An 8,650-nucleotide genomic window follows, 5' to 3' on the forward strand; every position below is an offset into this window, starting at 1 on the left:
AAGTATTAATAATATGCTTATGATATTAATTATTAATAAAGTTTTTTTAATATTAATAAGTTTTATTAACAACTTATAATATTTTTTTTATTGGACCAATTTATGAAATTTTTTATGTTTAAAATCGAACTTGAAAAATTTCTAAATAAAAAAAATCACAATAATAACTTTTATTATATAAAGTTTTTTATTGTATTGATTTTAATATCCGTTCAGTTAAATACTATTAGTAATACTTTTATTATATTTATATATAATAAAATTGTTATTAAAAAAGGGCATCATAATAAAGAAATACAAAATAATAAGGCAACAAAATATTTAATGTATTTTTTGCTATTTATATTTTTGTGCTTCGTTTTATTAGGTGCAACTAATCTTATTATATCTTTATATTTGAACATAAAGAAATAATTTAAGATAATTTACATATAAAACATCAAATTGAAATTTTGTTATAATTAATTTTATAAAAGATATTCAAAGCCTATATATAAAATATAGATAAAATATTATTTATTATTGCTAATGTTATTTTATATTATATTTTTGTGTAATTTTATATTATATAAAGGTATAGTAGAGAATAATAAATAATAATATAGTATTTTAATATATATTTTGATATATATAGTAACCTGGTTGATCTTGCCAGTAGTCATATGCTTGTCTCAAAGATTAAGCCATGCAAGTGAAAGTATATGCATATTTTATATGTAGAAACTGCGAACGGCTCATTAAAACAGTTATAATCTACTTGACATTTTATTATAAGGATAACTACGGAAAAGCTGTAGCTAATACTTGCTTTAAGTGCTTTTACTCCCCGGAGTATCTGCATGTATTTGTTAAGCCTTATAAGAAAATTTTTTAATTAAAGGAATTATAACAAAGAAGTAACACATAATATATTTACTATATTTAGTGTGTATCAATCGAGTTTCTGACCTATCAGCTTTTGATGTTAGGGTATTGGCCTAACATGGCTATGACGGGTAACGGGGAATTAGAGTTCGATTCCGGAGAGGGAGCCTGAGAAATAGCTACCACATCTAAGGAAGGCAGCAGGCGCGTAAATTACCCAATTCTAAATAAGAGAGGTAGTGACAAGAAATAACAATATAAGGCCAAATTTTGGTTTTATAATTGGAATGATGGGAATTTAAAACCTTCCCAAAAATCAATTGGAGGGCAAGTCTGGTGCCAGCAGCCGCGGTAATTCCAGCTCCAATAGCGTATATTAAAATTGTTGCAGTTAAAACGCTCGTAGTTGAACTTCAAGGGTATCATTATTTTAAGCAACTCACTTGGCGAGAACTTGGCTCTGCCTCGATATCTCTATGCCTCGTTGCAGTTCTTTTAATTACCGGCCCTTTGAGAACCCTTTGAGCAATCACTGGGTTTCTCGTTACTTTGAGTAAATTAGAGTGTTCAAAGCAAACATTTAAAGCGTTTTCGCGTTTGAATACTATAGCATGGAATAACAAAATTGAACAAGTCAAATTTGTTCTTTTTTCTTATTTTGGCTTAGTTACGATTAATAGGAGTAGCTTGGGGGCATTTGTATTCAGATGTCAGAGGTGAAATTCTTAGATTTTCTGGAGACAAACAACTGCGAAAGCATTTGCCTAAAATACTTCCATTAATCAAGAACGAAAGTTAAGGGAGTGAAGACGATCAGATACCGTCGTAATCTTAACCATAAACTATGCCGACTAGGTTTTGGATGAAAATTTTTAAATAAGGTTTCCCTCCGGGGATTCCTTAGATTGCTTCCTTCAGTACCTTATGAGAAATCAAAGTCTTTGGGTTCTGGGGCGAGTATTCGCGCAAGCGAGAAAGTTAAAAGAATTGACGGAAGGGCACCACCAGGCGTGGAGCTTGCGGCTTAATTTGACTCAACACGGGGAAACTCACTAGTTTAAGACAAGAGTAGGATTGACAGATTAATAGCTCTTTCTTGATTTCTTGGATGGTGATGCATGGCCGTTTTTAGTTCGTGAATATGATTTGTCTGGTTAATTCCGATAACGAACGAGATCTTAACCTGCTAATTAGCGGCGAGTACGCTATATCCTCTATCGGGGGATTGGTTTTGACGTTTATGCGAACATAGCTTAATCAATTGGTTTACCTTTTGCTCTTTTGCTATGCTTCTCGCATTTACGACATGCCTCTCTTCTGGTAAGGATGTATTCGCTTTATTTAATGCTTCTTAGAGGAACGATGTGTGTCTAACACAAGGAAGTTTAAGGCAACAACAGGTCTGTGATGTCCTTAGATATACTAGGCTGCACGCGTGCTACACTGATATGTAAAACGAGTGCTTAAATTTATATTTGCGCCTGGGTCATGCCTGGGCGCGATATATTTTTCCTCCACTGAAAAGTGTAGGTAATCTTTATCAATACATATCGTGATGGGGATAGATTATTGCAATTATTAATCTTGAACGAGGAATGCCTAGTAAGCATGATTCATCAGATTGTGCTGACTACGTCCCTGCCCTTTGTACACACCGCCCGTCGCTCCTACCGATTGAAAGATATGATGAATTGTTTGGACAAGAAAATAGGAATTTTATTTTTATTTTTTTGGAAGGACCGTAAATCCTATCTTTTAAAGGAAGGAGAAGTCGTAACAAGGTTTCCGTAGGTGAACCTGCGGAAGGATCATTATTATTACACCAAAAAAAGATTTATGTATTGTTAGTTATTAAATTAATAATAATTGTATTTATACTATTATTATTAAATTAGTAATTTTAACAATATATGAATCTTGTATGTATTTTTGTTATAAATATTAAATATGTATAATTAATTTATTATATGTACTTTTGTATATATAGTGAGTTAATTTATATGTATTTAGTATTTATAATAAAAATTACATACTAACAAGTCTTAACAATCAATTTTTTGCATGTTTTTTTTTTTTATTTAAATTTTGTGTTTATTTTTTTAATATAAAACAATTTAATATATATTATCTGTATTTAATATATATAATTGTATTATATAAAAAAATATTATTTAGCACAATCTTAACGATGGATGTCTTGGTTCCTACAGCGATGAAGGCCGCAGCAAAGTGCGATAAGCAATGAAAATTGCAATGACTGTGAATCATCGGACCGCTGAATGTAAACTACGCCAATTCCTCTTTCGAGGAATAGTGGCACTCCCTCATAAGTATATTTTATTATATTTATATTTGTATATAAATATTATTTAGAAAGAATTATGTTTTTTCTAATTTTTTCTGAAAAGAGGAAGTATTTCTCAGCATAACTTTTTCAATTGTTTAACAATAGAAAAAGAGAAATAATTGTAATAGATTATTTCGCCGAAAATTAATATTTTCAAAACCTAAATTATAATTTATATTATTATTTGGTTTTATTTATGCTTGAAATATGGATTTGATGAAAAAAGGTATTTATATTCGTATATATATAATAATATTGTATTATGCTGGGAGGGCATATCCGCCGAATTTAAGCATATAATTAAGCGGAAGAAAAGAAAATAACAATGATTCCTTTAGTAACGGCGAGTGAACAAGGAAAAGCTCAAAAGGAAAATCCGCTTCATGGTGAAAACTATGGTGTGGAATTGTCTGGTTGGGGATTATTCCTCCCTATGCTTTTGTTGGGTACGAAATGAGTAGGAATACTATTCCTTAGAGGGTGAAAGGCCCGTAGTTCCCTACAATTATAGGTGGAATTTTCCCTGTAGAGTCGTGTTCTTTGAGATTGGAGCACAAATGCGTGTGATACATTTCACATAAAGCTAAATATTTGTAGGAGACCGATAGCAAACAAGTACCGTGAGGGAAAGATGAAATAGTACTCAGGAATGAGGCTTAAATAGTACCTGAAATCGTTAAGATGGAACGGATTGAGAGAGAAATAACGTAAGATGGGATTTAATTTCTCTGCTCTTCGAGCACGTTTTAATTCCTATCTTATTAAAAGGAGCATCAGTGAAATTTAACATTTGCATTATAGTTAAACAGTTATTTTTGCTCATGCAAAGATTTCCTATCTGCTTCCGCTAATATGGTTGTAGAACTAACTATTCTTGCTTGTTACATTTACTGAGGAACCCAATGGCGGGGCAATGCCCCGCTCATTTACGTTGCTTCTAAAAAGTACTTTCTTAACCCACTCGTCTTGAAACACGGACCAAGGAGTCTAACAAATGTGCGAGCGTATATATGTTTAACTATAACAAAGAATGAAAATTCTTAATGTACGCGTAATTAATGTAATTAATTGGTAGAATTTTAGGGTGCTTCCCTATTATGCATACCATGCCGGTTGGCGATTATGCTTAATTGAGTATGAGTATATTTGTTAGGACCCGAGAGGCTTTGAACTAAGCGTGATGAGATTGAAGTCAGACGAAAGTCTGATGGAAGATCGAATTGATACTGACGTGCAAATCGTTCATTTCAATCACGTTTAGGGGCGAAAGACTAATCGAAAGGCCTATTAGCTGGTTATTTTCGAAAGATCTCTCAGGATCGCTGGAGTTGATTAATATAGTTTTACGAGGTAGAGATAATGATTAGAGGAATCAGGGAAATCGTTTTCCTTGACCTATTCTCAAACTCCCAATACGTAATAAGGGATTAATATCTTAACTGTATTTTTCCCACCTATAAATAAAATAACTCCAAGTGGGCCATTTTTGGTAAGCAGAACTGGCGATGAGGGATGCTCCTAACGCTTGGATAAGGTGCCTAAATATTCGCTCATGAGATCCCATAAAAGGTGTTGGTTCATAATGACAGTAGGACGGTGGTCATGGAAGTCGAAATCCGCTAAGGAGTGTGTAACAACTCACCTACCGAATGAACTAGCCCTGAAAATGGATGGCGCTAAAGCGGATTACCGATACCAAGCCATAGAAAGAGATTTAAAGTTTAATTGTGGTTCGCCCCAATTAATCTTTTTTTAAACCTTTCTATGAGTAGAAAATCGTGGGGTTTGTGTAGAAGCAATATGCGTGAGCTATTGTGGAACATATCCCTAGTGCAGATCTTGGTGGAAGTAGCAATTATTCAAATGAGAACTTTGAAGACTGAAGTGGAGAAGGGTTTCTTGTCAACTGTGATTGTACAAGAGTTAGCCGCTCCTAAGGGAAAGCTGAAATGCGTTAAATGGGGTTTTGATGCCGCGGGCAACCGCGGCCACTCTCCCCGTCCCGAAAGGGAAACAGGTTGATATTCCTGTGCCGATAGTAATTTGGGTATTGGAGATGGTAACATATATATAAATGAACTCCTTTACGTAGGTCTTACACTCGGGGTGCGTTTTCTTTGCACTTTAACTTTATATCCGACCTCGGAATCAATTTAGTTGGAGAAGAGGTTTGATGAATCCAATTCGGGGTAATCTGTTATGGGCGGAGCAATCCGCCTTTTTCATGATTCCCCGTTTTGAGTAATAGTAATTCATTTTTATGGATTATCCGAAGCCGTAAGGACTACCCTTGAAAAAAGGAGGGAACAGCAAGAGGTGAGTTTACTTGCTTCTTGCCGCCCTGATTTACTTGTATGAGCGTACCAACAACCGCATCAGGTCTCCTAGGTTAACAGCCTCTGGTTAAATAGAAAAAAGTAAGTAAGGGAAGTCGGCAAAATAGATCCGTAACTTCGGGAAAAGGATTGGCTCTGAGGACATTTGAGTAGAGAAGTTTAAATTAACGTTTGGAAAATGTTATAAGGAAAGCACCTTGGTTCGCCAAGGTGTTTTTATCTTATTTCGTTATCCTCATGTTTTTTTTATTCTATCCCTCTACTCGCCGCTGTTTGGTTATTACTTCGGTGATTTCCAAATGGCTCTAACATGTTAACTCAGAACTGAAACGGACAAGGGGAATCCGACTGTTTAATTAAAACATAGCATTGTGAAAGCCACAAATGGTATTAACACAATGTGATTTCTGCCCAGTGCTTTGAATGTCAACTTGATGAAATTCAATCAAGCGCAGGTAAACGGCGGGAGTAACTATGACTCTCTTAAGGTAGCCAAATGCCTCGTCATCTAATTAGTGACGCGCATGAATGGATTAACGAGATTCCCACTGTCCCTACTTGCTATCTAGCGAAACCACAGCCAAGGGAACGGGCTTGGCCAAATCAGCGGGGAAAGAAGACCCTGTTGAGCTTTACTCTAGTCTGGCTTTGTGAAACGACTTAAGAGGTGTAGCATAAGTGGGAGCAGAGATTGAAATATATTTTTGCGACAGTGAAATACCACTACTTTTAAAGTTGTTTTACTTATCTATTTATAGGGAAATATATTTACGTTTGCCAGTTTGCTGGTCGCGCGTATCTGATATTATTTGAGTTTGATGAGGCCCCCCGGGCCTCATTTCTCTCCCGCTTCTATGGAGACATAGCCAGGTGGGGAGTTTGACTGGGGCGGTACATCTGTTAAACAATAACGCAGATGTCCAAAGACAAGCTCAAAGAGAACAGAAATCTCTTGTAGACTAAAAGGGGAAAAGCTTGTTTGATTTCTATTTTCAGAAAAAGTAGAAAACGTGAAAGCGTGGCCTATCGATCCTTTATATTTGCAAAATGACGGGACTTGCTCCCTACTGTGCATATAGAGGTGTCTGAAAAGTTACCACAGGGATAACTGGCTTGTGGCTGCCAAGCGCTCCTAGCGACGTAGCTTTTTGATCCTTCGATGTCGGCTCTTCCTATCATTGGGACGCAGAAGTCTCAAAGTGTCGGATTGTTCACCCGCTAATAGGGAACGTGAGCTGGGTTTAGACCGTCGTGAGACAGGTTAGTTTTACCCTACTGATGAATTTATTATTATATATAATGTATTGTGACAGTAATCCAACTTGGTACGAGAGGATTAGTTGGTTCAGACAATTGGTACAGCAATTGGTTGACAAACCAGTGTTGCGAAGCTAAGTCTGTTGGATAATGGCTGAACGCCTCTTAAGCCAGAACCCATGCTGATTAAACAATACTATTTCGTTCTTCTTTGTTTCAACTTTTACTGCTGATGTAAAAGCGAAGCTATATGTATAACTTCTGTTATACAATTAATCCCATTGCCATTTGGAGGCTTGCCTCCTTTTGGTTACTGTAATTAACAACAAAGATGAATTACACAAACTGTAGACGACTTTTTGGCCTCGGGGTGCTGTAAACATGAAAGTAAACTTTGTTTTACGATCTGTTGAGGCTTATCCTCTGTGGTAAAGTGTTCTTTTTATATTTAATTATAAATAAAAACTATTTATAATTATATATAAATTATCTAAAATATTACTATATAAAAAATGTAGTTTTAATTGGTATATAAATTTGTACCTTTTAAAATTAACATTTTTTATATAACCTTAACAATTTTAAAATATCAAATTTTTACTTTATGACAATTATTGTGTTTATTTTTTTGTGACATGCTTTTTCATAATATATATGTTTGTTTATCATATTATCGCCATAATTATTGGCTAGGAAAAAATTTTAACTAATTATTTAAATACTTTAAATTTCTTCTCTTAAATATTATATATATATTACTAATGAATAATAAGGTTTTATAGGTTTAATATATAAAATTATGTTCTTTTATATATATATTATATGTAATGATATATTTTATAGTAAAAGCATTTACATATATATTTTATAAAATTTTTAATAGTGACAAAAATTTCTTGTAAGAAAAAGAGAAAATAAGCAAATAAACTCTTTACATTTTAATATATGACTAATATAATATATTATAGGTTATTGATATTCTTCTTATTGTAATTATGTAAAAACTTTTATAGGGGGGAAATTTTTCCATATATATTATTTTAATATTTTTTTTATTACTGTTAATTCAAAATGTTGTTATATAAATATTACGAATATAATAAAAGATAACAAATTAATAAATAAAACATTTATTTACCCGGGGGCGTGACGTTTGACTTGCTTTTTTTATATGGTTTTTATAGGTTGCTATAGAGAGAGAGGAGGGAGGAAGTTTATGTTATGTTTTTGTTGAATTGGGTATGTTCATCACATTACTTCAATATGAATGAAATGTTTGCACTATAAAATATATCATAATGTATTTTATAGGCAAGAGAGGGGTTATTATTATAATTTTTTTATGTAATTATAAGCCCTTACTTTCTTTTTAAGCAAATGAGTAATAAAAATAATTTTGTATGAATATTGTCAGAAATTGTTCAAAATTATAAAAGAGAAAATTAAATTTTACATATATATTTGAGATTTAAAAATAAGAGGAAATAATATGATTTGCCATTTTTTTACTTTAACTTGGTGAAATATTTACAAATATGATTATTTCTCTTATATAAAGATAAGAAGCCCTTTTGATTGGGAAATAATAAGATTAAAATTATTGCGGCGCCGGTATAATTACGCAATGTTTAATTCCGATTATTGTATAAACTAGGTTATAAATTGAAAATATATTTTCCATTATATTATATGGACATATCGTAGAAACACATTTTTTGCATTTACACATATATTACATTATTATTACTTGCATTTATTTCGTGTTTGGTGATTGTTTGGGATTCCTCTTTTTCATTTTTTTGAAAACAACTTGAAGTAATTTTAAGTTGTAAACACATTTTTAAGT

The 8,650-nt window shown here is 32.9% G+C and overlaps 2 non-coding genes across 2 annotated transcripts; both read left to right on the top strand.

The window, feature by feature from the left end:
* The first annotated feature begins 636 nt into the window (after positions 1 to 636).
* Positions 637 to 2,678, top strand: PVVCY_1204690. The gene has a single exon (XR_552291.2). It is a non-coding gene; the product is annotated as a ribosomal RNA (ribosomal RNA).
* Positions 2,679 to 3,042: 364 nt separating this feature from the next.
* On the top strand, positions 3,043 to 7,704 carry PVVCY_1204700. The gene has a single exon (XR_552299.2). It is a non-coding gene; the product is annotated as a ribosomal RNA (ribosomal RNA).
* Positions 7,705 to 8,650: the final 946 nt, after the last annotated feature.

Source organism: Plasmodium vinckei, assembly GCF_900681995.1.
Source record: "Plasmodium vinckei vinckei genome assembly, chromosome: PVVCY_12".
NCBI classification, from domain to species: Eukaryota; Apicomplexa; class Aconoidasida; order Haemosporida; family Plasmodiidae; genus Plasmodium; species Plasmodium vinckei.